The sequence below is a fragment of the Lepisosteus oculatus genome, unplaced genomic scaffold, assembly GCF_040954835.1.
Source record: "Lepisosteus oculatus isolate fLepOcu1 unplaced genomic scaffold, fLepOcu1.hap2 HAP2_SCAFFOLD_198, whole genome shotgun sequence".
NCBI classification, from domain to species: domain Eukaryota; kingdom Metazoa; phylum Chordata; class Actinopteri; order Semionotiformes; family Lepisosteidae; genus Lepisosteus; species Lepisosteus oculatus.
The window spans coordinates 40,578-59,716 of NW_027167738.1; the positions used below are offsets into that span (position 1 = coordinate 40,578).

General features: G+C 43.8%; 3 non-coding genes across 3 annotated transcripts; 1 reads left to right on the plus strand and 2 right to left on the minus strand.

Annotated features, from left to right (window-relative positions):
- Positions 1-1,047: 1,047 nt before the first annotated feature.
- trnar-acg (transfer RNA arginine (anticodon ACG)) lies at positions 1,048-1,120 on the minus strand. Its single transcript has one exon. It is a non-coding gene; the product is annotated as a tRNA-Arg (tRNA).
- Positions 1,121-12,533: 11,413 nt separating this feature from the next.
- Positions 12,534-12,615, plus strand: trnas-uga (transfer RNA serine (anticodon UGA)). The gene has a single exon. It is a non-coding gene; the product is annotated as a tRNA-Ser (tRNA).
- Positions 12,616-14,172: 1,557 nt separating this feature from the next.
- Positions 14,173-14,245, minus strand: trnar-ucg (transfer RNA arginine (anticodon UCG)). The gene has a single exon. It is a non-coding gene; the product is annotated as a tRNA-Arg (tRNA).
- Positions 14,246-19,139: the final 4,894 nt, after the last annotated feature.

The following is a 19,139-nucleotide window of genomic DNA, read 5'->3' on the forward strand; positions in this document are numbered from 1 at the left end:
AAAGAGATTCAGAACACAAAGCTGTGTCAGTGTTCTGTGTAAAAAATCGGTTTGAACATCATGGGAGCTGTTTTTAATAAGCTGCTGAGTAAAGAATATTTTAATCTTCCTGCTGTCAGTAGTATTGTGAATATAGTTGACCCTTACCTGAATGAAAACAGGACGTAAAGGAAGGGTTTCAGAAATCAAACAAAGCTTTATTCCCGTGCTTACAGTCTGGGTAATGGGAGACCGCGCTGTTCTGCTTCCTATGGTCATACAGTATACGGGTTTTTCGCATGAAGCCGTATTGAACAGTATTTCTCGCTTTGTGAACGTGTGCACACAGCGGTCCCCCGGGTTCCAGTTCGTGCGTAATTACGCATCGATGAAAAACCGGAGGTTTAAAAAAAGATAATTAGCTCACCGATAGATTGATGTAAAGGCTGTGGAAATATCCACAAGTCGTGGTCTTTAAAATGCTTTTGGTTTGAAGGCGTTCTGTGCTTCCATTGCGGAGATATGGACAAAAGCATATTCGTGCTTGGTCAAACAAATGTCATAAAAACGAAAAAGTAAAGGCTGAGAAAGCATCCACAATGTATTTTATACACAAAGCAAGTGTTTTTGTAACTCTAAGAGATTTCGTGAAAGCGCTACAGGCGTGCCAAAATCGTTTTCGAACTTCAAGCTAACTTTACCCCGGTAACTTGTCTGGTATATTTGAACACAAATGCCGTTCTTCAATTAAAACTAACAGTACATTGTCAGGGACATTCAGTTCTATACAAACAAGAGACAGACGAGAATATTTCTACCGTTCATGTGGACTACGTGTTGACTAACTGATCGGAATATTTGAAAAGTTCGGGCTCATAGCCGATGCAGTGCGTGCTAATTAGAACAACAGCAACGCTGAGCTCTCAGCACCGTACTGAGCCCAGGTGTTTTTCTAATGCTGTCAGGTGCAGTTCATTTACATGAAGGAAATCTCTTACTGGGTACGATTACAATGCAGTAAGTAGCACAGACTGCTTAGGGAGTAGCCCGATGCTTTTAAAAACAACCCGAGCCAGGCAGGAGTCGAACCTGCAATCTCCTGATCCGTAGTCAGACGCGTTATCCATTGCGCCACTGGCCCTGGTGTGATACTGCAGGACTGTAACCCAGTGAGATCAGCACTGCAACTAGTAAAATATTACCCCCGGTCCATTCTTTTCCAAAAGTGAGAAACACCTGTTTTCTACATTTTGTCTGTTTTAAAACCATATCTCTTTAAACCAAACCAAGAGTTTGTCTTTTGCACTGATATTCTGATTCATTTCGATTTCAAAGAAAAAAAAAAACATTATCTTCCAAAGCATCATAAAATTGTCCCTTCTTCCAGACTCTACTTCTCTCTTATAGTAGTACAGCAGACCTTTCCAGGTGAGCAGATCACAGAGTCTGAAATGAGCTTCCTCCATCAAGCAAAGTACCTGAACATGACTCTGTCTTCATAAAAGCGCCCCTGTAATAAAGAAATTAAATCCGAAATCAAGAGGGCAGTTGCCTACTGAAGTTCAAGAAATCATCAATTTTAACCTAGCAACACATTAAAGGCTGCATCTATACAAGTACGATTCTAGAAATGCTCACCAGATTACGTTTTAAGAAGGAACTGCGCCTCAGGTTCTGCCGAGATCTTAACTCGGATGGCAGGATTCAGAGTCCGGAGTGTGGACTGATGGCGCACGGAGGGTCCATATACTGTGGATCCCTCAGTGATCTTCCGCGTATTCAAACCGCCAGCGTGTGACTCCCCTGTCACCTGTCCTCTCTCCTCTGTGCAGCCGAGCCCGATTCACGGTAAAGTGAAAAAAAATAACTAATCATAACTAGGGTCAGGGAGACTGTTTTCACTAGACAAAGGAATAGCAGAACGGGAAACAGTCTTAACAAACCCAGCACTCTTAGGATGTTGCTGTTGCTGCTGCTTATGTTTTAGGGCCAAACAATCTGCAATTATATGACCTCTCTTGTGACAATAAAAACATTCACGCTCCTCTTTAAGACGTGAGGAACTAGTTTTTACTGGGGGAGACTGAGACTGGGAACTTAGAGTAGACAAAGTCTTCTCCGCACGCACAGACATGAAAACATTCTTATGAGTGAGCACGAACTCATCTGCCAAAACAGCGACTTGCGATAAAGTAGTTACTTTTTGCTCATTCAAATACACAACAATGCGTTCAGGCAAACAGTTCTTAAATTCCTCTAAGAGCATTAACTCACGCAATGAGTTAAAGTCACTCACTTTACTGGCTACAACCCATTTATCAAAGAGAGTGCCCTTCTCTCTAGCAAATTCAACAAATGTCTGGTCTGACACTTTACGATGATTTCTGAAGCGTTGTCTATAAGCCTCAGGAACCAATTCATAAGCCCGTAAGATAGCAGCTTTCACAGTATTGTAATTCAAACTTTCTTCTAAAGAAAGTGTAGAACAAACTTCCTGAGCTTTGCCCACTAATCTACACTGCAAAAGCAGTGACCAAACCTCCTTAGGCCAACGAAGTGATGTGGCAATTCGCTCGAATGCACCAAAGTACGAATCAACTTCCGTCTCCCTAAACAGAGGAACTAAAGCAATGTGCTTACTTACATCAAAGGTGGTAGAGAGTGGATCTTGCAAAGGAGACACGCTAGAGGCCTCGGAGTGGGTTGGCTGCACAGCAGGAGCATTCTTTCGTGCTTCTAGCTCAAGCTGTCGGAGCTTAACCTCTTTCTCCGCCTCAATCTCCATCTTACGAATTGCAAGGCGCAATTCAAATTCTGCCTGGCGCACTTGGGCTTTTTCCTGCGCCTCCATGTGCAAGCGGGCCAAATGAACTTTCAGGCGAGTGTCGCTTTTTGACCCGGCGGAGACCGGAGAGAACGGTTCAAAGGGAGGCAAGGTGGCCTTGACCTCAGCCTCCACTAAGTCTTCAGCCACCCCCTGCACCTCGTCCTGTTCTTCCACCACCATAGCAGGTTTAGCACCAGCCCCAGGAGAACCGGCGTACCTGCTCGTTAATGCAATGACCTCTAACTCTACCAACCTATCCATCACAGCTCTCTTGACGTCCCTTTTAAGAACTTGCGTCGAAACCTGAATCTGGAAGTAATCAGCAATTTGGAGCAATTCGTCCTTCCTACACTTATCCAGCTGCTCAAAGGAAGGTTCCTCCACAAACTTTCGCAAATCAAAAGTAGCCATAACTACAGTACCTTGCCAAAACACAATCCACAAATCAAAATCCTGTACCAACACCAAAATTCTGCAACACAAAAAAAAATCCTTAGGACGGGAATTTGATATCCCGGACGAGCCCCCAATAATGTTACAACCCCAAGTGTCTAGGGGAAAAGGGGTGTAACATTTAGGATAAGTCTTTTGGAAGCAGATGGGTTTTGGTGAGGGACTAGGAAGCGTGATAAGGGTAAGGAACTAGAGTGGTGCCAAAGAAAAGAAAATAACAAACAAAATGGAGCTGGCTAGGACAGTGAGGGAAAGCTAATCTGACTACAAAAGAAAACCAGAAACACACGGTCTTCTGCGTCTTCAACACCCTAGTTAACCTGCACTGACTACCCAAAACCATACAAGACAAATGGCACTCACCCGTACTAAACTAGTGTACTAATACAAAATTAACTAAGTGTGTAAGTGTACCCAACAACCTAAACTAACCTTATATACAAAAGTTCACACAAAAACACAAGTGAACCAGGAATACAAATAAGGAAAAACAAGAGTTATCAACAGGACAGGGTACAAAAGAACACATAAGTTGAACATGTAACACTTGGGCAAGGTAAAGACAAATCAAGGATGAACACACAAACAAACGAAAGTACAAAGAAACTAACGTAAAACCAACAAAACAACAAAGCCGAAGCTATACGAAAATACACAAACACAAAGCAAAACAAACCAACAAACGAAGCCAAAGCAATAACAAGAAGCGAAGCGAAGCGAAGCGAAAACCAAAACCGAACGGGACCGAAGTCAAACGAAAGGCCTTTTCTTTCTGAAAGCCTCCATGTTATATAGTGAATAAAATGTGTTCTGATTGGCTGAAGGCTAATTAATGATGACATCATATTGAAACAGTGGTGTGATGGTTGGCCAATGGGGAAGGGAGAACAATCAAGGGTCAGCAGTGTGGACATAACAGAAAAACACACAGAACACACACTGGGACGTAACAGTGCCGGCGGGGGGCCCTCACCCTGAGGTCTGTGCGGGTCCCAATGCCCCAGCATAGTGACGGAGACGCTGTGTTGTAAAAGGGTGCCGTCCTTTGGATGAGATGTAAAACCGAGGTCACAGCGCTCTGTGGTCATTAAAAATGACCACCAAAACCTTTGACAAAAGCTCTTGGTAATTGATGGTCTTCAATAATGCTCCTCCTTTAGGTACATTTTAAATCAGCTGAAAAATGCTGTGAAATGGGGGGGCACTTCAGGCCAGTGTAGGATTTGGGTTACAAGAACCATAAAAACTGCATGAGAAAGCCCATACACTGAATTACACAGCTTTCTATTCAAAGGAGGACAAAAGAAATTCCCTGAGTTCGATTTTTTGCAGCACAGAGAGGACCACTGTCGTGAGGCCGGTTAGCTCAGTGGGTTAGAGTGTGGTGCTAGTGACGCCAAGGTTGTGGGTTCGAGCCCTGTACGGGCCAGGTCAATTTCTCCTCTCTTACCAAAGCTGTTAGGTCCCTTTCCGTGGTGAGATGGGTTGTCATGCAACACTGCCACATAGTGCCGACAGACAATTAAATGACAAAAATGAAGAGAGTTAAAGCAGCTGGAGAGGTTCTCTTACAACTTTTGAGCTGACACAGTTTTGGAAAATGTTTCCTTCACGCTGCACTGTACCACATAGGCAGCCAAGAGTCTCCAAAACAAAACAGAATTGACAGTCATATAATGTCCATTAACCCCGGTTTTACACGCAGGATCATGTCTGCCATCATAAGAATATGAGTCCAATATTTTAGAATATAGTCAGAATGACTTCTAACCTTACCTGTGGTGTCTTTAATCCCTATTGCTCAATTCATGGTGTACGTACTGCATACATGTGTCTTGAAAATGAGGAATGGGCCCCTGAGACAGTCATTTACCTGTTTCACAAATGATCGTATTTTACTAGAGATTCTGTTTGGGATTCAGATGTGCATTCGGACAGCAATCCCTTTCAAGAAATGATACGTTCTGGATGAGGTCAGTGGTGCTGGAACACTGTATTTAGGATGTGTTTGCAGTGATTGTGTGTCCCCTGCTTCAACGCAGTGATATATAGATGTGCTCCTGTAATTTATTGGTACATGCCCAGGGCAGTAAGCAGTCTGAGGATTTATTTCCAGATGGCATAGAGCAGTGAAGCATTGAAGTAGTGCAACACACTGGATCATTATATTATTAGAATCTATTCTACTTAAATTATTACATTATACACAATTTGAGTTCATTTTAAAAAGTAAAAGGTAATGAAAGGAATGCATTTTCGTAAGAAAGATAATACCGATATGCATGTGATAATCTTCCTTATATCATGTAGTGCGTCATTTGGACACTTTGTGGGATTGAAATACAAAGAAAATCATGTTCTATGGTACAAGATAAATACAAAACTTAAGCTTTTATTTTAATTAGATTTGTTTATAAAGCATAAGCAATCATTTATTACATTAATATATCTGAAAATAACATTTTAGCATCATATTATTACATACAGGTCTCTAGCTTCAACACAGTGCTATATATATATATGCTCAGTGATTTATTGGTACATGCCCAGTGCAACAATCAGAATGAGGATTTATTTCCAGACGGGCTAGAGGTAGTGTTGTGAAATACTTCAACACACTGGATCGCAGATTTAGACCCCCTGCACTCTTACTCCTTTCAAAACCAACAAATGCAGATATGTAGCAATCATATTGTAGCAGACACTCATTTGCCAGTTTCAGAAATGATCATAAGGTGAATCCATCCCCTTCAAAGCTCCATGAAAAAATGATATTTTTAAATTTGAAAAAAAAAACATTATAGAACAACATCTCTTGGTCCACAGAGAGCAACAATCCAACTTTGAACAAAATCCATTGACTGATCCCCGAATCCTGATGTTTCTTCGCATGATATTGGGCTTGCAACCACTTTCTGGAAAACGAAGAAAAAGGCCAAAAATGAAAAAAAAGTTATCAATTCTAGAGCCTAAGAGGAAAACAAGACAAATGTATATCTCCAAATAATTTTATGTGCTTCAGAAAAGCCCAGGAAAGTTTTTTGCATACATGAAACCACGCCCGTTTGCACGTAAGCAGACATGGTTTCACAAACGACTGCATGAAAGCACGCGTGCATGCGAAGTCATCCTGTTGAGCATTTGAAAAGCCGCACCACACCACACTTGAAATAGCTCTTACATTAGTGGTAGACACAGGAATCGCCGCAGGAATCAAAATTGAACCTAGTTGCCACATCACATACATCCTGTTCAACGATAAAAAGGTAACATCTATCCTCGCTCCAGAGTAAATCTCACGTTGAGGGCATATTTTTTTCCACTTTACCATGAGTCGGGCTCGGCTGCACAGAGGCGAGAGCAGAGTAATGAGGTCACGGGGACAGGGGAGTCACACGCTGGCGGTTTGAACACGCGGAAGATCACTGCGGGATCCACAGTATGTGGACCCTCCGTGCGCCATCAGTCCACACTCCGGGCTCTGAATCCTGCCATCCGAGTTAAGATCTCGGCGGAACCTGAGGCACAGTTCCTTCTTAAAACGTAATCTGGTCAGCATTTCTAGAATCGTACTTGTATAGATTGTTGCGTGCTCTCTGAAGGCACCAGTTCTGTAGGGTTTGGGCATTAACTGGGACAATTATTAATTGTAGCAGTAAATCATAAAATGATTCTTTGGATGGCCTTAGAATCCAACCATGCGATATAACTCAAACAACGCACACACATAGGTACTAATACACGAGGATACATTTATTAATACATAGAATATGCATGTAAACCAAACAGATCTTATCAAGAGGTTTATCAGAATACAAAAGGTATATATTCAGTCAGTTACAAAGAGTTACATATATCAAGAGGACATATGTTCAGTATATCATTCATTTAGACCGTTTTGTAAATGAACTTGGTTATAACTTCTACATTGGATACTCAAAACAAGTACATAACTCTTAGGAATTAAATTGGTATCAACTGGTTGGGATGACAATTGAATTCTCGAGCTGTAATGCATTGAAGTTGAATACTCATCCAATCTCTGGGGATTCAGATCACCTGCGGACTCAAAGAAGCAGTTGCAGGCTTGTTGCTGTCCAATCCGCGCTGTCTGGCTTGGTGCCAGGTTGTGCTGTGCGGTTTGCGACAGTGCGCTGCTGATGCTCACTGACCGGCTAGTTAGTGTTGGCTTTAACTAGCAAAGTTTATGCACAGGAGAAAAGATGACTGTGGGTCCCAGCAGGTCAGGAAGAGGACCGGTTCGTTCCTGATGAAGCGCTTGTTCTGATTAGTGATTCAGCTGTCCACAGTTCCGACCTGTTCACGAGGCTTGCTGCTGATGCTAACCTCGGGTGGATCCTCTGGTTACTCGTGGCAACCTCCACTCTCGACTCTTAGAACAGAGGAAAGTACTGGCACTCGGACACACTGGCCGTTCCGTGGTTGTCCGGGCTGAGTCTCAGGATGGTCAGGAGGCGTGCTGTGAGAATGTCCTGCCCTTGGGAGCCTTCTGCTCCTGGGCCGTCCTGCCATGGAATTGTCTTGCACCCCTGGAATTCTCCTTAGAATTCTCCTACTGGAATAGTCCTACTAGTTCTCCTGCACATTGTCTATTGTTTGTTTGTACATTGTCTTGATGCACTGGTTGCACTTTGTTTTGTTTTTTACACTTGTTTTACAATCGAGAGACTTTCTGTAAGTAAGAATTCCATTGTACCAGTACCGGTTACATATGGCAATAAAGTTCAAGTTCAAGTTCAAGTTCTCCAGGCTCTCTGTTGCCTGTTTTTACCTGGAGGAACTTTGGCTTGTCATTGGCTGAAAGTTTAATGGGCATCAGAGTCCCACATGGGTTACATTGCCCTACCAGTCCCTGACTGGTTGATCAAGGTGAGATATGAGTCACTTACTCCTGACACCTAGGAATGCAATCCAGATGTCCATCTGGCACTCCCTAGACAGATAGGCGCCAATGGATGACCATTGATCATGATAGCCAGGCTTAGCTAAGTGCATCCCCATTTGGGAGCTGTCCCTTATCAAAAGAAAACATCTTTAAATCAGCCTGCATGAATAGTTTCTCTGTGGCTGCACCACAGAGATGAAGAGAGAGATGGGGCCTCATTTGGGAAAGCACAGCAACACTTATTTCTGTCTTATTAACAAGCATTGCCTCTACATATCCCCCCTTTTTGAAGGTCACGAGGTCCTGAGACATTGTTGCCTTCAAAACAAAACAGAGTTAAGTGATGTCCCCTGTCATTAGAACATTAACCTTAAATGTCCACATTTCTCCTCGAGAATTCATACCGGAACCAGCATTGGGAACAAACAGGATGAAAAACATCTGGAGTATGTATAAACACGGTAGGAGACATCATCTCAGTCTAGGCATTACAAATCAGGAAGTTCACTGTCAGTATCTGATACCTCTGTAGGCAGATATTTGGGGAAGAAGTAACTTCCTTTCTTTTGAAATGCTAACTTTGACTCATTTGTGCTACCCGGAGTACATCTTGATGTAAGAGTACTGCATTCAGAGTACATTGTCAGCCATGATCCAGCTTCCCAGCAGCAGTGTTACAATAACACCGGTTCCTGTTCCCAGCCCCCCTGATGAACCATGACACCTGTGTTGGGCACCTGCCAGGGTGGTTTGGAGGTTTGTTCCATTAAAGCAAACTAACTACCTGTACCTCCTGAGGGCTTACTGTTTCTTGGATTTCTATCCAATTCAATAGTGTGGCACCTGAAGGCATCCACGACCTCAAGTTTGGTCTTATGTTGTCTGGTTCCAGACCGTACAGTGTCAAGTTACCATGCTGTACTATGGCCTCCTTGGGGCCAGTAGCACGCAAACCTATCAGAAATAGCAAACACACAACAGTGGCGGCAGCAATCAGTCCTCCCAAAAGTCTTTTCGGGTGGCTGATCCCAGTCATCTCCTTCTGAGTGACTGTTGCCTTTCTAAGTTGGCGCAGCATGTACATGGTCTCTTTCTCAGTATGCCATGTGGCATCTTGGGCACCAACATCCTGGAAATCTGAGGAGATCTGACGCAGCTGCTGATGCTGCTCCTCCATTTCCAGGACATCTGCTTTTTCGATTTGTTCATGCCTGTGCTCTAGGAACCATGCAGGGGGTGGTGCAGCGGTGGAGCATGCCTGACCCTTGGCTTAGTGGTCATCTGGAGCACCTGAGGGATCTGGGATTGTTACTCCATTCTCACTGTTCAGGTCCACCCTGCACACTTCCTGATTGAGGAATCCCTCTATCGGCATGTTTACAATCGTTCGCTGGGCGTGGGTGTAGGACACCTGCTCGCTCCCCCCTTCCCTCTCTAGGGGTTCAGGGAGCTGCCCCAGCACTGGGATAGCTAGTTCACTGTCTTTGAACTCACCATCACCCACCAGGCCCATGTCAGTGCAGGCGGGGATTCTGACACCCCCCTTTTCCATGTTCTGCACTAACAGTCAGGTGGCTTGCCCATCCAGCTCCAGTGGTTGGTGCTGAACCACTGTTGGTCAGACTCAGACTGACAAACTGAGCTGGTGGCTGTAAGAAAACCGGCTCGGCTTTCATTCCCTGTCCCTTCTGGGGGACTGGGTGTATTGGCAACCCTGCCGTTGAGGCAGGAACAATCAGGTCAATCTCACTCACTACCTGGTAGTTGTGAGAAATAATGTTACCTGACTGCAGGTTCCCTGGGTCACAGCAGAGGGAATCGGCATCTGGGATCAGGTGTGTCCACAGCGCAGTAGTCTCAGCGTCCAGCTGAACCTCCTGTCTAACCTGTGAATGTTGCTCCAGGGGATTTCTTTATTTATGTCTTTATTTAGTGGTTTCATTAGTGACAAAGGCTAAACTTTCTTGGAAAAATGTCTTTTATGTAAACCATGTTTGCTATTAATTCATTTAGGACTAGAATATGTTCATTTTCTTCCAATAAAAGAAGGGTTCCATTCGCCATAGTCGGGTTGACATTAGAAGCTTGCCACGCCCGGACTGTAACACCATCGCATTAGCATGTTAAAGCGATTTCGTTGAGGAGCCTGGCTTTCTTAACTAGTAAGTACTGTACTTCCTTGGTTTTTGAGGGGGGAAGGTGTCTTTCGCTGGAAATCTGGTCCCCTTCTACTGTGAAAATACCTGTGAAACCGGTTTAATCCGTCACAGCCAGCACTCCCGCTGGCCACCCACGTGTTATGCTCTTCATTAATGTCTAAGCCGGAACACATCATTATATCTCATTTTGTATTTCTTTAAAAAAAATCGTTTGCCCAGCCTAACAGTATTGTTGTTATTGTTTTTATCCTGTAAAGCGCTTTGAGGAGCCAGCTTTTAAGGCGCCATATACAATAAAGTTCATTATTATTACTATTGTTAAATTGCTGGACAGAGAGGTGAACATTATTACACGGAAGACAAAGATAGCGATTTATGTGTGGATGCTGCACATTGGTGGGGAGTCCCCATTGCCTGTAAAGCACTTTGAGTGGAGTGTCCAGAAAAGCGCTATATAAATGTAAGCAATTATTATTATGATTATTATTATTATGATTATTATTATTATGATTATTATTATTATTACGTTGCATTGTGCATTGTGCTGCTGTAATACAGTTTTAAATAATTAAAAGTCTAAACAGTATCAGCTTTATTTATGGGTTTTAAATCAATATAAATGTTTATATTGTAACGCCTAGGTGACTATTCATTGTTATTAAAATGACTTAAATTTGATCATGTTATGATAATTAGAAATATAAATTTGTTTGGTGCGAGTGAAGTTTTATTTAATCTCTGAGCCAGGGAAACATTGTATTTTTTTAAAAAAATGTTTATTAAAAAAAAAAAGTAACGGCTCCAGCAGGATTCAAACACACAACATGTGATGTAGGAGTCAGGAAGCTAACCCACAGCACCACCAGCAAGGTCACACAAAGAGTGTCGAAAAAGCCCTACGAAACATTATGTAACAATTCTTGTGTTGCGGTACATGAGTATAATTATATCGTTATTAATTTCTTTAAATACGCGATTCCATATTATATTCCCTTTTAATCAAATTCTTGTACCGGAGCTTGTTGACTCCAGTATCACGTTAGTTAAAGACTTCGATGCTTAAAATGTTTAGGGAGAAATGGAATACTGGTGTGTATGTTTTCTTTAAAGTACCGAGACCAGCCATATACTGTATGTTTAAGTTCCAAAATTAATATCGTTTATGGCCTTCACACGTGTTACAGTATGCTCCTATTCTTTTTATGCTCAGGTACTAAGATTTCCCTTCAGTGGTAAAATTCCATATAAATATTCAATGCTTAAACGGGCACAGTAAAGACATTAAATATACATGTACATATACATACTGTATACAGTACAGTTTGCATACAGTAATATGTTTATGTTCCTAAATCAATCTCTTTTATGAGCATGTGAAAGGCATGGTGAATCGGAGATTCTCAAAAATTACTGTACTTTGCATGATTGGAAACAAATGCGTGATTGCGAAATGCTGTGGTGTTACTTTTACAAAGACGGTCAATGAAAAAAAGAATGTGGACCAGGGCACTACTTTGAGTTTTACACTTGTCCAAGGTCATTCATTATTAATACTATTAGTAATATCTTCGTTAAAGACTTTGATGGCGACAGCTCAAACATGAGAGGTTGAGCTTTATTAGCTCCACCTTGCAGAAATTCCGGATACTATTATTTTAATTGCGGTTTTATAGGAGAATTTACGGTAACTCGTGGTAGACTGCGTAAAGCGCACCGCAAAATAATGTGGTATCGCCCGCTTGTTTTGAATAGCTGCATCTGTACGCCCCGTGTCTCAACGGTAGGACGGAGTCAAATACTGCCTCGACACGTAACAGCGTTATATTAAACCGCAGGACTTTAGGGCTGTTTTGTTTGAATGTTCAAGGCATTGGTAAGAGCGTAGGTCAAGGGCCATTGGTGCATCTCCTGTAACTGGAGTAAAAATGCTATTCAAAGTGCAGTGACTAAAATCGTCGTCCACATGTCTCCGTTGTTGATTGCTTTCTGTCTAAGAACGTTCTGTTTTCATGTCCGAACGGGGAGACTTTATCATTCCAACTTGAAGCCATCCTTAAGTCCTCTGAGGTGTGTGTGTGTGTGCTTGCACGTATGGCGTAAAAGGTTTCTTAAACGGAGAGCGAACTTGAAAAAAGTTGCCTCCGCCGCCGCCGCCGCCTCGCACTCCCTGTTCGATTGTAGCAAGAAGGCAGCGGCCGTGGCGCTCGCTGTAGTCGTGGCCGAGTGGTTAAGGTGACGGACTTGAAATCCGTTGGGGTCTCCCCGCGCAGGTTCAAATCCTGCCGACTACGGCGTCCTTTGCATTTGGTTGCGTGCGTGCGTGTAAAAGGACCAGCGCCGTTTCGTTTTCGCTGGGACCTTTAACACTCTAAATCGTCTGGACCCGCAGCCTGTGAAATCGATTCTTCAGCACCCACGAAGGACGCTTTGCAGCTGGACACAGATACCGATGCTTTTCTGCAACGAGCTTTCCAGCTGAATTTTCTCGGCAGCTCCCTACTGAACCTGTTCTCCATTGCAACATAGCGGAGGCTCGTCACATCTATAGCAAGGCTGTGTAGGACCGCATACGCCACAGTGACTTGTACACAGACCACATGAAAGGCAAGCAAAATACAATTTTAAAATTCCAAAGACTCACAAGGTCAGAGGAACAGCGATGATCTGAACTGATCTGTTACAGAAGTCTAGGTTGACCTTTTAGAGCTGTAATTGCATTTTTGTTTAATAGAAGATCAAATCTACTCGCATGTACCAGCACCTTACAGTTTATTGATGTTAATTCTGTTTAAGTAATAAGATTGCTAACGATGTTGGACTTTAGCCGGTGTTTTTTAGAACAAATTGCTTACACTTCTGTAAGGAATACGCAGTACGTGCCTTTGTCAGTCATTGCTCACCATACCTGTAACTTTCTTATCTAACTCACTTCCTCAAATGGTGAAGGTCCACAAACATAAATGAAAAAAAATCCCTTGTTGTAGATGAGGTGCACAAAAAAGCAGCCCCTGATAGTGTATAACACATTTATACTATTGCAGAGACACATGTAACATATATATATATACTGTTTATATATATGAAACAGAAATAGAAACAGAAACAGGAATCGCTTACACACCTGGAGAATCTCTGTAGGAATATCTAGCATTTATCAATGGAAATAAAAGCTGCTTTAATACAGTGCATGTTCAAACTCAAACCCTCAGCTGCTGTTCTTGTTTGTTTTGGGACAAATTGCAACTGAGCATCGCATGAGCCGTTACGTACCCTTATCTGTTAGGGAATTTCAAGGGAGGAGTTAGGTCAGAATGGGTAGGCTGCAAAACAACAAGTAAAGATTTATTCCAAGATGAAACGTTGTGGCGGTTTTCTTATCTTTTCAGCATGGACTAAACTTTTACGTGTTCCTTATATGCTATATATGTATATATTAGCACCAATGTCGTTCTTAAAAACTAACATGAAATTGTCAGGGACATTCAGCTATATACAAAGACGAGACAGACAAACTAATAATTCTATATTAACGTGGCCTACATATTGACGCAATGATCGAACTAACTGACATGTTCTGATTCAGATTCCCTGCAGTTTATGCCAATTAGAACAATAGCAATGCTGAGTCCTCCCCACCCTACCGAGCACAAATTCAGCTGCTCTCCAGTTCTGTTCTGCATGTTTTTTCATTGCAATTGAGCTCGGAGCTGGAGATGATCTCCATACAGTTCTGTGTTAACTAGCCCGCACTTGCGTGCTAATTTACGGGTTGTGGCAAATGCTTTTCTATAGTTCATATACATGACAGCAACCTGTTACCGAGGAACCTGAGAGGTTTAAAAGCCACACGAGCCAAGCAGGATTCGAACCTACAATCTTCTGATCCGAAGTCAGATGCATTATCCATTACGCCACTGGCCCATAGAACATGTGCTTGCACTCCACCACAGAGAGCTCTACACTGCTACTAGTAGTACACTTCCCCATCTAAATTTTCACAGCAAGAAACTTGTGTTTCCTACTATTTTTATCAGGTTTAAAATATCATCTCCTTAAAAAAGAAAAAGTGTTGATGTGTCGTGCTGAAATTCCGATTGATTTTGAATTCAAAGAAAAAAGGTTTTCTTCCAAAACACCATGAAATTGTCACATCTTGCAGACAATAGGTGTATTCCATGTTGAAAAGAGAAGAAAGAAAACCATGGAGCCTTTTACAGGTGTGAGGCTTCTTCAGGTGTGAGAAGACCTCACAGCCGAAACACTGTGTTTCCGTTCTTCTCTTTTCAGCATGCAATAAACCTATTACTTGTTCCTTTGCAGCCGAGGCATGCTGACGTAGCTACCCAGCTGAACATCTTGCAGACTCTACAGTACTTCTCTCCTGTAGAAGTAAAGCAGGGCTTGCTGGGTGAGCTTTTGCTCCGGTAAATTAGGTCACGTGTCATGTTAAATCACTTCTTCTAAACACAACATTTGCTGGTGCTAGCTTTCCCCATGAAAAGAGACATTTCCCTTACAGTACATGACATATCGTTTTTATTCTATCAATAAGTATAGAAATTAAAAGAAAAAATGGTGTCGCCAAAGAATGGGAGGTGTCAAGGGCATTGAGCTCCTTGGACATGAAAAGTGCCCGATAAATGCCATTTCTCATCATTTCTCTTGGCGTCAGTTCTGCTATTAAATGGGACGGAGGCAACGGGCTCAGAGAGCAGGTTAAGTGCACACCGAACACAGATGTGTCCAAGTGTCTGTAAAAGGGCGGTGCTCTGCTGGCGCTGTTCCCTAGTGGCTTAAAGTGCCTGCCTAGTAAGCAGGCGATCCTGGGTCTGAATACCAGCGGTGCCTCTCTCCGTGTCTTGTTGTGCCGAATGTCTCATTTCAGACAAACATGTACAGCTTGGTTCAGTTTAATGCAAGAATTCATTTCCTTTCTGGAATAACTTGTTTTTGAAGAAATCCATACAGCTTGTGAAAGATGAAATCCATTTCTTGGTTGTCAGTGGAAAAAGATTGCCGGCTGCAAGAAGTGCAAGTGATTGTTTTCTTTGACCATAAACCTGCAAATGTAGGGAGCTCAAGCGGCCGTCAGTCTCTGTGGTGCAATCGGTTAGCGCATTCGGCATTAACCGGAAGGTTGGTGGTTCAAGCCCACCCAGGGACGCATGTCTCAGTTTTTCCAATGTAAACATCATCACCGCTAAAGAAAATGGCGCAGAAGGCTCCAAGGTCGAAACGTTGTGCTTCTTTTCTTCTCTTTTCAGCATGGAGCAAACCTTTGCTTGATCCTTTGCAGCCTACGCATGCTGACACAGCTACCTTTCTCTTAACGCGCCTCAATCATTATTCACCAAAACCATCAGCAGAATGTGTCGCCTTTGTGGTGATGTCACTCCTCTGCTTCACAAATGTCCTTAGTGACGGACCATTTCTTTCTGCCATTTTTCCGGAGCGGTTATTGATTGCTCCATCATTTCCCTCATACTTTCCATCCCTAGATTGAAAAAAAAAAACAGAAACAGGCTGACAGGACGACAATCAAATTGCAAAAACTCATCAAAGCACTCGATAGAGTATTTGAATCCACAAGTAGCTACGAGCAACTTTGTCCTGGCTTGCATGAAAGTCGGAAAATGTCAAAAAGAAAAAGATGGTGGCTTTTTCATATTCGTTCTTTTATTTTTAGTTTGTTGCTTCTTCTGTCCATTGTCCTCCTGCCTGGCTCTTGACCTGTGACTGTTTGAACGCACACAGTAGACTTTCATGCAGGGGATTTGTCCTGAGCCTCTGTGAAAGACCCACCCACCCCCATAAATAACTGCTCTAGAAACACATGAATGCAAAACTAAACCACAGCTTAAAGAGGAGCTTGTCATGACCGCCAGGCAGTTAAGACCAACTCTTAAGCAATCTAATCAGCACCAGCAGCGGGTGATTATTAACAAACGCCGCCGCACGAGTTAACCCACCTGCACACACTCCACCGTGCGGTACGCAGTGCTATTTTTACCATCTTTACCTGCTTCCCGCTGGTATTGAGTCTACTCCTTGAGAGCTCTACCTGGCGTTTTTTCCATTACTTCTTTTATTCTGGATATTGGACTCCCCTTCTGCCTTTTCGACTTTGGACCTCACCTCTCACCTTGGACTGTTTGCCACCAGTGTACTCCCTGGATTACAACTTACCTTACGCCTCTTGACCACGGAACAAAGCAAAGCAGAGCAAAACAAAAAGAACAAACGAAAACCCTCACGTCCCGCACTTGCATATAATGCCGTTACGTGCCCAAGCAGTATTGTACGTCATCCTGGCACTGCACCCCGGGGCGTACGGTATATGGGAACGAGCACACGCCACGAATCGTCTCAAATCACTCCCTACAGCTGTAAGGCGCCTTGAAGCATGCACCCCCAACATTCTTCTTTGCGCATCTGTTAAAGGTAAACTCTTGAGCAAACTCTGAACCAGCTCAAAGGAAACTAATCCGATTAGACGTTACTTTGACTCATCCTTTAAGGGACCCTTGTTAATTGGAGAAATCAATGATTTTGAATGAATTCTGTATGCGTTAAAAGACAGCTATACACTGAAAACATGCAGGACACTTCTCATGATGTTTCCCGAGCCGAAACACATTGCGTTTTTAAAAGCCATCTGACAAAGCCCGCCCACTGAAAACTGCAGCAGATCGTGTAAAGACGTTCAACTTTGTAACTACTGCACGCACAGGAAGCAGAATAAATTCCTCTTTTCCGGTTTTATTTATGCGAACCATAAATAAACCAAATAAACCAAGTTGCAAGAGGCCCGCACCCACAGCACAAATTGCGCAGCCTAGGCCACCTCCTCGCCCCGCACGCCACCGCCTCCTGCTGGGCCCACTCTTTCGCACACTCACACGCCACACTAACACTCAAAAGTGTGGGCAAAACGAGAAAACGAGCGCGCCGTTTCCTACACATCTGCAGTCGCCATTGCGCATTCGCAGCATGTCCCGGGATGCAATTCGGCCTCATTTGCATAACTCCAGACCGGCAGATCGCCACGCAAGCTCGCGACGTGCGCCTGCCACACACCGAACAAACCTTTTCAGCAATTTCCAAAAAACGGGCCTGCTCGCCTGCCCACAAGGCTCCGTCTCTTACCTGCTCTCCAGAGCCTGCTGCCTTCTGTGCTTTTCTCTCGGCACCGCTGCAGCGCACACAACTCCTGCAGCGGGAGGTGGGAGAAAGTTCCCGCGCTCCGCCGCAGGGAAGGCTCGCTCCGTGCGCACACGTCCTTTCGATGCCAGTCCAACAGTTGCTCTGCATTAGCTGCGTCGGGGCTCCGGCGTGTCGCACCTCACCTCACCTCACCTCACCTCACCTCACACTGCCCCCTCCTTGAATGTCTGGCGCTGGGCATGCCCCGCTCTCCTCCGCCTTATCTTATCGCGTGTGAGCACCGACAATGGCCACAATGCCGGGGAATGGCACCTGTAAATTAATTATCTTCTCTTGCAGCCTGAGATCATGTCCTTCTTTTGGCTCCCTCCAGTTCTGATAAAAAATCTCACTCTTAGATGTGTTAATTTTTGCAGAGGAAGCCAAAGAGAACCGATCACAGCACTGCAGAGCTCTGCTAATTGAGGCATTGTCAGAGAGGAGTAGGGTGACGTCATCCATGTATAGAGATGTCTTTACCTCTCCTCCCCCACTTCCAGGCACTGGTATCCCATTAATGGCCTGATCCTGGCGCAAGGCACAGGCTAAGGGCTCCATAGCCAAAACGAATAACAAGGGGGATAATGGGCAGCCCTGCCTCACCCCTGAACAGACTTCAAAGGGGCGTGATCTATTGCCATTAACCATGACTCTGCTGTTGCTACCTGTGTACAGCAGGTTAATCCACTTTCTCATGATGGGGCCAAACTTCATGTGCTCAAGTACCGATGTAAAGTACTGCCGGTTTAGGAGGTCAAAGGCCTTTTCTAGGTCTACACCTAAAATGCACAGAGGGAGGGAGCGATCCTCAGAGTACAGACAGACATCCCTCAACAAGGCCAGGTTGTCGCTCATCAGGCGTCCTGCTATCCCACAAGTCTGTTCTTTCCCTACCAGTGAGGCCACTACATTTTGTAGGCGCAGGAAAAGGGCTTTGGACAGGATCTTAGTGTCCACGCCTAACAGGCTGAGGGGTCTCCAGTTCTTTATGTCATTCTTTGCTCCTTTCTTAAACAAGAGAGAGATAGTGCCTTCTCTTAAGGAGTCAGGCAGCAATTCTGTCTTATAGCTTTCCTCGAATAGGAGCTGTAGCGGATCCTGAAGCAGATCCCAAAAGGTGCAATAAAATTCTTTAGGGAGCCCGTCAGCACCCGGAGTTTTCCCCTTCTGTAAGCTCTCCATAGCCTGTCTCAGCTCTTCTACTGTCAAATCCCTCTCAAGTACTTCCCTATCTTCTTCACTCAAAACGTTTTCTAGCTTTGAGGTAAAAAAATGAATTTCTTCATCCTTTAACTCTGTAGAGCTGCACAGTCTTGAGTAGAAGGCCTCGGTGCAGGAGAGGATAGCACTCGGCTCTGTTCTCTCTCGTCCCTCCTCATCAACTACACTTTCCATGACAGACTTGGAGCCTACCACTTTCCTGAAAAAGAAGCGAGTACACTTCTTATTTTCTTCCAAGAACTGCACTCTGCTTCTTAACAGCACTCCTCGACTACTTTCAACGGCTATGCTCCGGATATCCTTTTTTAAAAGGGTGATATCCTCGAGCACATCGAAGCCACTGTGCAGCATCGTGTAGAGACGCTGCAGCTGCCTCTGTTTCCTGGCTAGC